The following is an 8,390-nucleotide window of genomic DNA, read 5'->3' on the forward strand; positions in this document are numbered from 1 at the left end:
GCATTTTAATCAGTCACATGAAGGAAAACACAGAAGACGCTGGACCCCTGTCAAGTGCCAGCAGGTTATTAACCTATTAGTCCATGGGGGGGAAAAAAAACCACTACAGGGTCCTGTGAATCCAGTTATAATGAGACTGCAATGATCCTGGATGCTTTGGTAGTCAACAAAGCATCTCAACCTGTTGCTGAGATCAGCGTGTGGCTCAGGGACTATTTCAATTTTGCTGTTCCCTCGCCTGGCTGACCCCAGAGCAGGGTCCTGGCTGCAGAGCTGCCAGCAGACCCATTTTGGGGTGGGAGTTCTCCGGCTGTTGCTTGCGGGGCTCCCAATGGTGGCCCCCAGGGATCTCGGTGCCCTGTCCTATGTTTTGGGATGAGAGGTGACAGGGTGGAGGTGATGCTCACCTGATGGCCTGAGCCTGGCTGGGACGAGGTGGGGAAGGAGCAGGCTGCGATCCTCTCCCGAGCTCTGCTCGTGGCGTGGAGATCCAGCCGGGCACGTCACCGCTCGCGGGGAACCACGCAGATCTCCAGCGCGCCGCCGTCCCCCTGCTTCCTCGCACAATCTGACCTGCCAGGATAAAGTCAGGCAGCCGCCTGTGACTTCTTCACTAGTGGGCTGAGGGCAGCAGGAGCTCGCTGCCAGCAGAGCTCCGGCCCTGGGTGAAAACCTGCAAGGAGAAGCAGGGGAGATGGAGGTACTTGCTGCCGATCGGTCCCACCGCCTCCCCGCTCTCAGCATCCCCCCTCGCTGGTAACACCGAGATGCAAACGGGGTGACCCCACTATCCCCAAAAGCACTTGCAGCTCCGGTGAGCAAACAGCCTGGAGATGTGGCAGGGAAGGGCCTTGGCCCCACGCGCCTCCAGCCCGGTGGCAGGGCTGTGGGTGTTTTCCAGCTGGGCAAGCAGAAACAAACCCCATTGTCCGCCGGGTGGGTGCAGCTCAGCAGGGGGCTCGGGGTGCCCACAGGGCTCCCGGGGGGCTGGTATGGGTGGTGGGGTCCAGTCAGGCTCCAGCCTCTGTGAGACTGCTGGAGGAGAGGGCCTGGTGCCCCGTGGGGCAGCAGCATTTTTGGGATGCGGGGTATCTCCCAGCTGGCAGGCTGAGGGGGTCACAAACCCCTCTGCCCAAGACACTGCTGAGTGTCCCGTCCCTGCGACCTCCTGAGTGTGATCCTTCCCGCAGCGATTCCTCCCTCCCCCATCCCTCTCCCTCTGCCTCCCTCCCCGCAGCCTGCACATCTTCCCTCTCTCCTTGCACGGCTGCTGCCCTCTCCTCAGCTCCAGCTGCCCGTTTGCTTACTCTTACAAGCATTTACTGTCTAATGACACCAATTAGCCACAGAGCTGCTGGGCGGCTAGTTATTGAGTGACAGCCGCGTGGCTACTGGCCAAGGGTGAAACGTTACCCCCACAGCAGGCAGTTTCCACCAGCCAGGGGCCAAGCTGAGACCTGGGTAAACTCAAGACACACCATGCAAGCTCGTACAGGAGGAGCCAGGGTTAACCCCTGGCACAGCGGCGGGCAGGAACGCCCTGTGGCACTCAGAAATGACATCCCTGGGGCGCGGGCCACTCTGAGCACCCAGTGTCACCCTGCCGTGGTCTCACACCGGGTGTCCTTGGCAGAGGACGGAGCTGGCATGGGCAGAGGGAGCCCCACTATAGCCGAGGTCATCCGGCCCATTGAAGCGGTGCCGGGGGCACATCCCGCTCCTTGGCTGGCAGCACCAGCCTTCCGCGACAGCACAGAGCCATTGAGGAAGGAGCCGGCTGGCACCCGGCCACCCTCGTAAAACACCACGGGGGAGCTGCGGGCAGCTGGGAACGAGGGAACTCAGCAGGAGGAAAGGGGGGTGACAGCTGCCGTGTGGTCCCTCTCCTCCCCTCCCCGCAAAGCCCATCCATGCGCTGGCAGAGCCAAGTGCCCAGCAGCTCCGTGGATCTCCAAGCGCCACCTAAAAGGCAGAAGGTGGTTTTCTGGAGGGCGGCTGAACCCCAGCCCCCAGGGATAGCCTGAAGCCCCGGCTCGTCTGCCTTCCCTTAACACCTTGGTGACAGCGGGCAGAGCCATCCTCCAGCTCTTGGGGAACGCAGCCGCGGGTGGAGGCTGCCCACCCTGCCCGCTCCCCAGACGGGCTCTGCAGCCACCAGCACCGTGGGGACCGTGGCACGTGGCCACCTGCGGAGATGAGGGCTCCCAACCCAGCCCCAGGAGCTCTCACGGCCCTGCTGGCCCCAGCCTGTGCCCGGCCCAACAGTCGCTGGCTGGCGTGGAGGAATTCAGCTCTGTGCAAACGTCTGGCACGGCTGATTAAATCCTGTTTGGAGACTAAGCTCGTCCCGTCATGCTTTCCCCCTTGGGCAAATCAGCAGCGGGAGCTGTGGCTGAATGCTCCCGAACATCCCCCAGGGAGGTCTCCAGGAGGGCCCTTTCCCACAGCTTCCAACAGTACCAGCCGTTCATCATTTCCCCTCCTTGCCAGTCATGTTTCCGCGGGCTCCCAGGCCGAAACGCGGCCCCCAGTCCCCCCCCCCCCCCGGCAGAGCTCAGCCATGAGACATCAAAAGAAGGGCAGGCCGAACCCCTGACCGGCAGCTTGGCCACCCGGGATCGCCCAAGCGACTGCCCTCCCTCCCGCAGCCCCTCTGCGAAGCTGAGCGTCCACCCGTGGGCAGAGGATCTGCCAACACAGCCTGGGGAGAAGGAAACCCTTTTTAGGGGGGGGGGGGGTTTGCGGGGTTGCGGTGCCCTGTGCCCCTCAACGCGTGGGGCTGGGGGGACGCCGCTGAGAACCTGCAGCTCCTGCCCGCTGGTGCTGCAAAGCTGCCTGTCCCTGAGAGGGGGTTCTGCTGGGGGCTGCGCTGGGGGGGGGGGGGGTCTGCTGGGACACCCCCTCGCACACCCCCCCCCCCACCCCTCCCACCCCCGGCGCAGCGGCAGAGCACCCACAAACTCATCGCCCCGAAGCGCGCGGGCCGGTGCTGCCCCCTGCTGGCGGCGTCCCGGCGCGGCACCCCCCACGTCGCGCGGGGCGCTGCGGCCCACGGAGGCTGTGGGGCCCCCCTCCCGTGACCCGGGAGCACCGGGAGCCCACGGGGAAGGGCTTAGCCGGCCTATAGGCTTAAGTGATTCCGCGGCATGTGGGAGGGAGGGGAGGAAAGCGGGGCGGGGGGGGGGGGGGAGTGCAGTGGCGTGCTCCCAAAAGTGGGGTGCTGGCGTCTGGTGGGAGAGTGTCTGAGCCGGGAAGCATCCCAAGCCGCCCCTCGGGTGGGGGGGCTAGGGAAGGGCAGGCAAGGGCCCGAGCGCTGGGACCCCAGGCCCACCGTGAGGATGAGGAGGCAGCGGGCTGGAGCAGGGAGACGGGGGGAGCTGCGTGCCCGAAGTGGGACCAGGCACCCCGAAGCGTGAGCGGAGATTCGGGGGGCTTGTTGCGTGTGCTGTGCTAACCCCTGGCTGTGTCGCAGAGTGGGGGATGCTGGAGCTGAGCGGGAGCTGGGAAATACTGAGGGTGAGTAGGGAAGTCCGAGGGCAGAAGCTCTAGCTCTTGGTTTGAAGGTGGTGTAAAGGAGGAGGGCAGCATGCAGAAGGGCAGGGATAGCAGATTTCGGGGACCTGCTGTCACCCCAGATGGATGACATGAGGATACAACACAGTGACAGTCGCCCTGACCACGATACCTGTCCTGTGGGACTGTGCTTGCAGCTCAACTACAGGCTGCAGAGAAAGAGGTTCTGCCTGGTCGTCTGAGCACCCCGAGTGCCGTAGGGGTGGGATGGGATGGGGAAAAGCACGAGGCACACCTCCTTGGCATAGCTCCCTTCTCAGAAAGCAGCTTGCCTGCTTCTCCCCGCGGCCCTGGGCTATAAGGCAGCCAGGAGCACCCTTGTGCCACTGCCCAGTGCCTTGGGGACAAGAGGGGCTCCTGGCGCTGCCTTCCCAGGGGCTCACAGCCTGAGGCTGACTCGGCACATCCATCCTCAGCTGATTGGGACTCACAGACAGTATCCGGGGAAACAGCCTGCTCTGCTAACACTGCGACCCAGACCCTGTAAATCTCCTTTCTGGCAAGCCAAAAAGGGAAAATTCAGCCCTGCCAACAGTGGTGGCTGGCTTCCCATGAAGATCCCCCCTTCTGAGGAGGAGCTGCAGGCATCACCTAATCCCTGCCTTCTTCACTCTCCTCGTAGGACCTGCCATCTCCAGTGGGTGCAGGTGGGTGGAAAAACCTCACCTGGCTTTCACTAGCGCTGTGTTCGGGGATGGCCGAGTTGGGAAGCTTCGCAGCAGGGCTGAGCTGCTGGGCGGTGCCCAGCAGAGCTGCTGTTGCGCTGCTGCTGGCCCCTGCTTTGTGATGGAGGCGCTGGGATCCTTTCAAAAAGCCAGGTAGATGGCTTCTCGAGAAGTGAAATAGTCCTGCAAAAGCCTGACTGCCCAGTAAGCCCCAGACTGGCTTGTTACTACCTGCAGCTCAGGTCAGGGCTGCCTGCTCTGATGCAGGACAGGCTGCTCCGCCGCTGCCACCTGCATCCCCAGTCCCACTGTTCCCAGTGCCATGCAACACGCCTTCAGGGCCACTCCGGCCACTCCTGACAAGGAGTGGAGGCTCCTTAGATATCTGTCCATGAGGCAGCCGGCGCAACACAAGCAGACCAGCAGCAGCATGTGGCTGTGCTCCTCCACCATGCCCTCCACCGCCTTTCCTGCATGGGCCTGCGGATCCATGACAGATGAGTTTCCCTATCTCCTACCACCCAGCCATGCCAGCTTCCCTCACTCCCTACCCTTCCCCACCCATCGCAGCCCCGACATCACTCACTCCCTCCGTGAGGCAGCACGGGGGCATGGGAGGGATAGAGAGAGCGAGCAGCAGCGAGGACCCTCTTTTCTCACCTCTCACATGAGACTTTTACCCGGGCAGCAGAGCAGCGTCCTGACCTTGAGCGGCACCACGGACGCAGGGGCAAGGGCCACGCCATGAGCCCTACGCTGTCTGTACCTTCCTCTCTCTCTGCCTTGCAGGTCAGGCTCCTGCAAACAAGCCTGGGGCTAAGCCTTGGGCCCCGGGGGCAGCCGGGACCTCTGCGCTGGGCCAAATCATGCGGAGGGCAGCCGGGGACAAAGCGACTGGGGAGGAAGGAGCTTTGTGGGGAATGGTGCAAGGGCGGAGGGCGGGCTCCCGGCTCCCAGTGGTCAGCCTACAAATAGAAAGGGTCATGGGAGAGTGCCCGGCTATGGGGACAAAGGGCCTGCGAGAGGCAGATGGGGCTGCAGAAGAAGCCACGGCAGGGAGGCGAGGGGTGGCACAGCCCCAGGGCCTCCAGGAATAGAGAAGGATCCCCGGTGGTGTCCCCCGAAGTGCAGGCACCCCCTCGGGGTCATACGGGAACATATGGGACAGTCAGGGCAGGGAGAGAGCCAGCGCTCAGGGAGGGCTGGGACCGACACAAGAAGGTGACAAGGGCCAGTAAGAGGTGGCTGTGCCAGTCTTGGGGTGGCATCCCCACGGGCAGGCTAGCCACACACCGTACCCAGCTGGCTGGTGCAGGGGGGTGGGGGGCAGGCGTTTGCTGCTCCATGGCACTGTCCTGGTGCCAGCCATATCACCAGGGACAGGTCCCTTGCCCAGCCCCACGGCGGGGGGGGGGGGTCCTGGAGGGGAAGCAAAAAGCGGCAGCACCCAGGAGAGGCAGAAGCGCGGCGCTGAGCATATTGGGGTCAAAGCAGCCATCGGACGGCCTGCCACCCCCCGAAGCACCCCAACCCTGGGTGCCCTGCACTGCCATGGGACGGCCTTCCCCGGAGCGCTGCCACCACCACTGCCAGGGTCCCCGCTCCACCCCGGCACCCACCCACTCCCGTGGCAGCAGGCACCAGCCCTTCACCCCGTGCCCTGTTTACAGCCTGCGGCGGCAGTCCCCAGCCCTCCGGCCGGCGCGTCCCTGCCTCTGGGACGCAGTGCAGGGAGCTCCTGCCCAGACCAGGGTGGCCGGGGACACAGCCATGCTTGCTTACATGTTTTTTTTTTTTTTCCCCGGAGCTGGCAGGCTCCTTCCCGCGGTGCTGCCGGCTGACAAGGCAGGATCCCGCACCGTTCAGGCAGAGCGCTGCCAGCAATGCCTGCCTGGGGCTCGCCAGGTCCTAGCGCGCTGCCTGCCACGTCAAGGACACAGCGCAGACCGGTGCAGGACAACCCTCGGCCCTGGTGCCACCGACACTGCAACCCCGTGCTTCCACCCCCCGCCTTGCACCCCACTCTGCCCCGGGACCCCCCCAGCTGCGAGAGGGATGCTCTGGGGTCACCCCACTGCTGCAGTCCCCGCACAGGGATGCCCTGTGCTCTGGCTTTTCCCAGTGACTTCCCTCATCCTGAAGCAGATGGCTGGCCCTCCTGCCCCTGCGCCCTCCTGGGAACCTTGCACCGGGGGTCCCTGCCCCGGCAAGGGGGCATCGCCACGCCACAAGTTTGCCCAGGCAAGGAGCCACCACTGCAGCCCCACCGCTGCTGCCCCCCCCTTTTCACTCCCCTCCTGCAGCGGGGCCAGGCTCCAAACCCTCCTCGCAGCCACGGGACCGGAAAGCCCCAGGTCCCAGTTGGGGTCCCAGACATCTGTCCCCCCCAGGGTGGGGGAGCGAGGCAGCGGGTGATGGCTCCGGGAGCTCAGCACAGGATCCCCAGCTGCAGCGTGACCTTGCAGCAGGACTGCCGTGCAGCCAAAATGGGGGACAACTCCTTGGCTCGGCAGAGGAGGGGGGGGGCTTGCAGCCAGACACCCCCCCCCCCCCCAGGTACCAGGGATACAAGAGACATCAGGGACGGCGCTTGCTCTGCTCCCCCCCGCCCCTTGCCTGCACCCTGCCCTTACCTCGAGGTCTCAGCTCTCCTGGTGCCAGACGATGCTGCTGCCTGCAGCCTCCTCACTGCCTGATGCCAGGCGGGCTCTGGGATTCCCTGCGGCAGCGGGACGGGGGCGCGGGGGGCTCCGCTGCCCCACGGGCTCTGGAGCTGGAGCGGGTTTCAGAGCCCCGGCGCTGGCTGGGGCCGGCTGAGCACGGCTCCCGCTGGCTCAGCAGGTGGAGGCTGCATGCACGGGCGGATTAGCTGGGGGGGGGGGCGGGGGGGACGTGGCTTCTGCCATAGGAACTGCAAAGCGGGATTCGTCAGTGGGTTGCAGCGGGGCCGAGCGACGGCGTGGGGAAGGGGAGAAGGGAGCCTGCGGGCAGGCAGCCGCCCCGGGTTGGGGGGACCCACACACACACACCCCACAAGTGCAAGGGGGACAGCCCTGGGCATGGAGAGGGTTGCCGTGGGTGGCAGCATCTCCCCGGGTTGGGGTGACACACACACACACACAACACAAGTGCAAGGGAGACAGCCCTGGGCATGGAGAGGGTTGCCGTGAGTGGCAGCATCTCCCTGGGTTGGGGTGACACACACACACACACACACAAGTGCAAGGGGGACAGCCCTGGGCATGGAGAGGGTTGCCGTGGGTGGCAGCATCTCCCCGGGTTGGGGTGACACACACACACACACAAGTGCAAGGGGGACAGCCCTGGGCATGGAGAGGGTTGCCGTGGGTGGCAGCATCAGCCCGGGTTGGGGTGACACACACACACACAAGTGCAAGGGAGACAGCCCTGAGCATGGAGAGGGTTGCCGTGAGTGGCAGCATCTCCCCGGGTTGGGGTGACACACACACACACACACACACACAAGTGCAAGGGGGACAGCCCTGGGCATGGAGAGGGTTGCCGTGGGTGGCAGCATCTCCCCTGGGATGGGGGCACCTCTCCGGTCACATACATCACTCCATGCTGCTGTGCTGGGCTCGGGTCACGGTGGGATGTTTGCTGAGCCCCCTACTCCACCACGGGTCGCCATCGGTCCCCTCAGGCTGGCCGGGGGGGGCCCTCAGCAGAGCGCCCTGCACCCGCTGCCCCCCTCCGCCGGGCCCCTCAGCTGCTCAGGAATGAACTGGCGCCTGCCCACCGGCTGCTCTCCTGGTATGTGCAGCCGGAGCTGCAAATACCGTGCCTCAGCCTCCTCCCTGGCCCAGCCGGGGCAGGGCCCCTCCCAGGGTATCCCCCCCCCAGCCCTGCCATCCCTCTCGCCTCTTCCCATTAAGGCAGCGCCGGCAGCTGAGCTTCAGTGCCGGAGGAAAACAGGTGCTGGAGCCAAGAGCGATGGATCCAAGTGGAGGGTGGGAAGGCACAGGGGGAGCACAAAAAGTACACCCCCGCCTACATGGCAGCACCCCTTGCCGGCATTTCCTCCCACCCTTCCTTGTGAGCACGGAGAAAGCCCCTCAGCTGGTGACACTGGCGTGCCCACCTCCACCTCACCGTCTGTCCCCAGCCCCGGGGACGCTGTGGGAGGGAGAC

The 8,390-nt window shown here is 65.1% G+C and overlaps 1 protein-coding gene across 2 annotated transcripts in view; it reads right to left on the reverse strand.

Annotated features, from left to right (window-relative positions):
* Positions 1–7,055, reverse strand: part of SLC29A1 (solute carrier family 29 member 1 (Augustine blood group)) — a 35,392-nt gene extending 28,337 nt beyond the window's left edge. The window contains exons 1-2 of one of the 2 annotated variants that reach the window (XM_032995355.2): positions 6,872–7,055; positions 408–573 (exon numbers count right to left, since the gene is read on the reverse strand). The gene's annotated coding sequence lies outside the window, so the exon portion shown is untranslated. Of the gene's footprint in view, positions 1–407; positions 674–6,871 lie in introns of both variants that reach the window. The other variant, XM_032995354.2, reaches the window with a different exon arrangement.
* Positions 7,056–8,390: the final 1,335 nt, after the last annotated feature.

The sequence above is a fragment of the Tyto alba genome, unplaced genomic scaffold (genome assembly GCF_018691265.1).
Source record: "Tyto alba isolate M040663 unplaced genomic scaffold, T.alba_DEE_v4.0 Super-Scaffold_16, whole genome shotgun sequence".
Classification (NCBI taxonomy): Eukaryota; Metazoa; Chordata; class Aves; order Strigiformes; family Tytonidae; genus Tyto; species Tyto alba.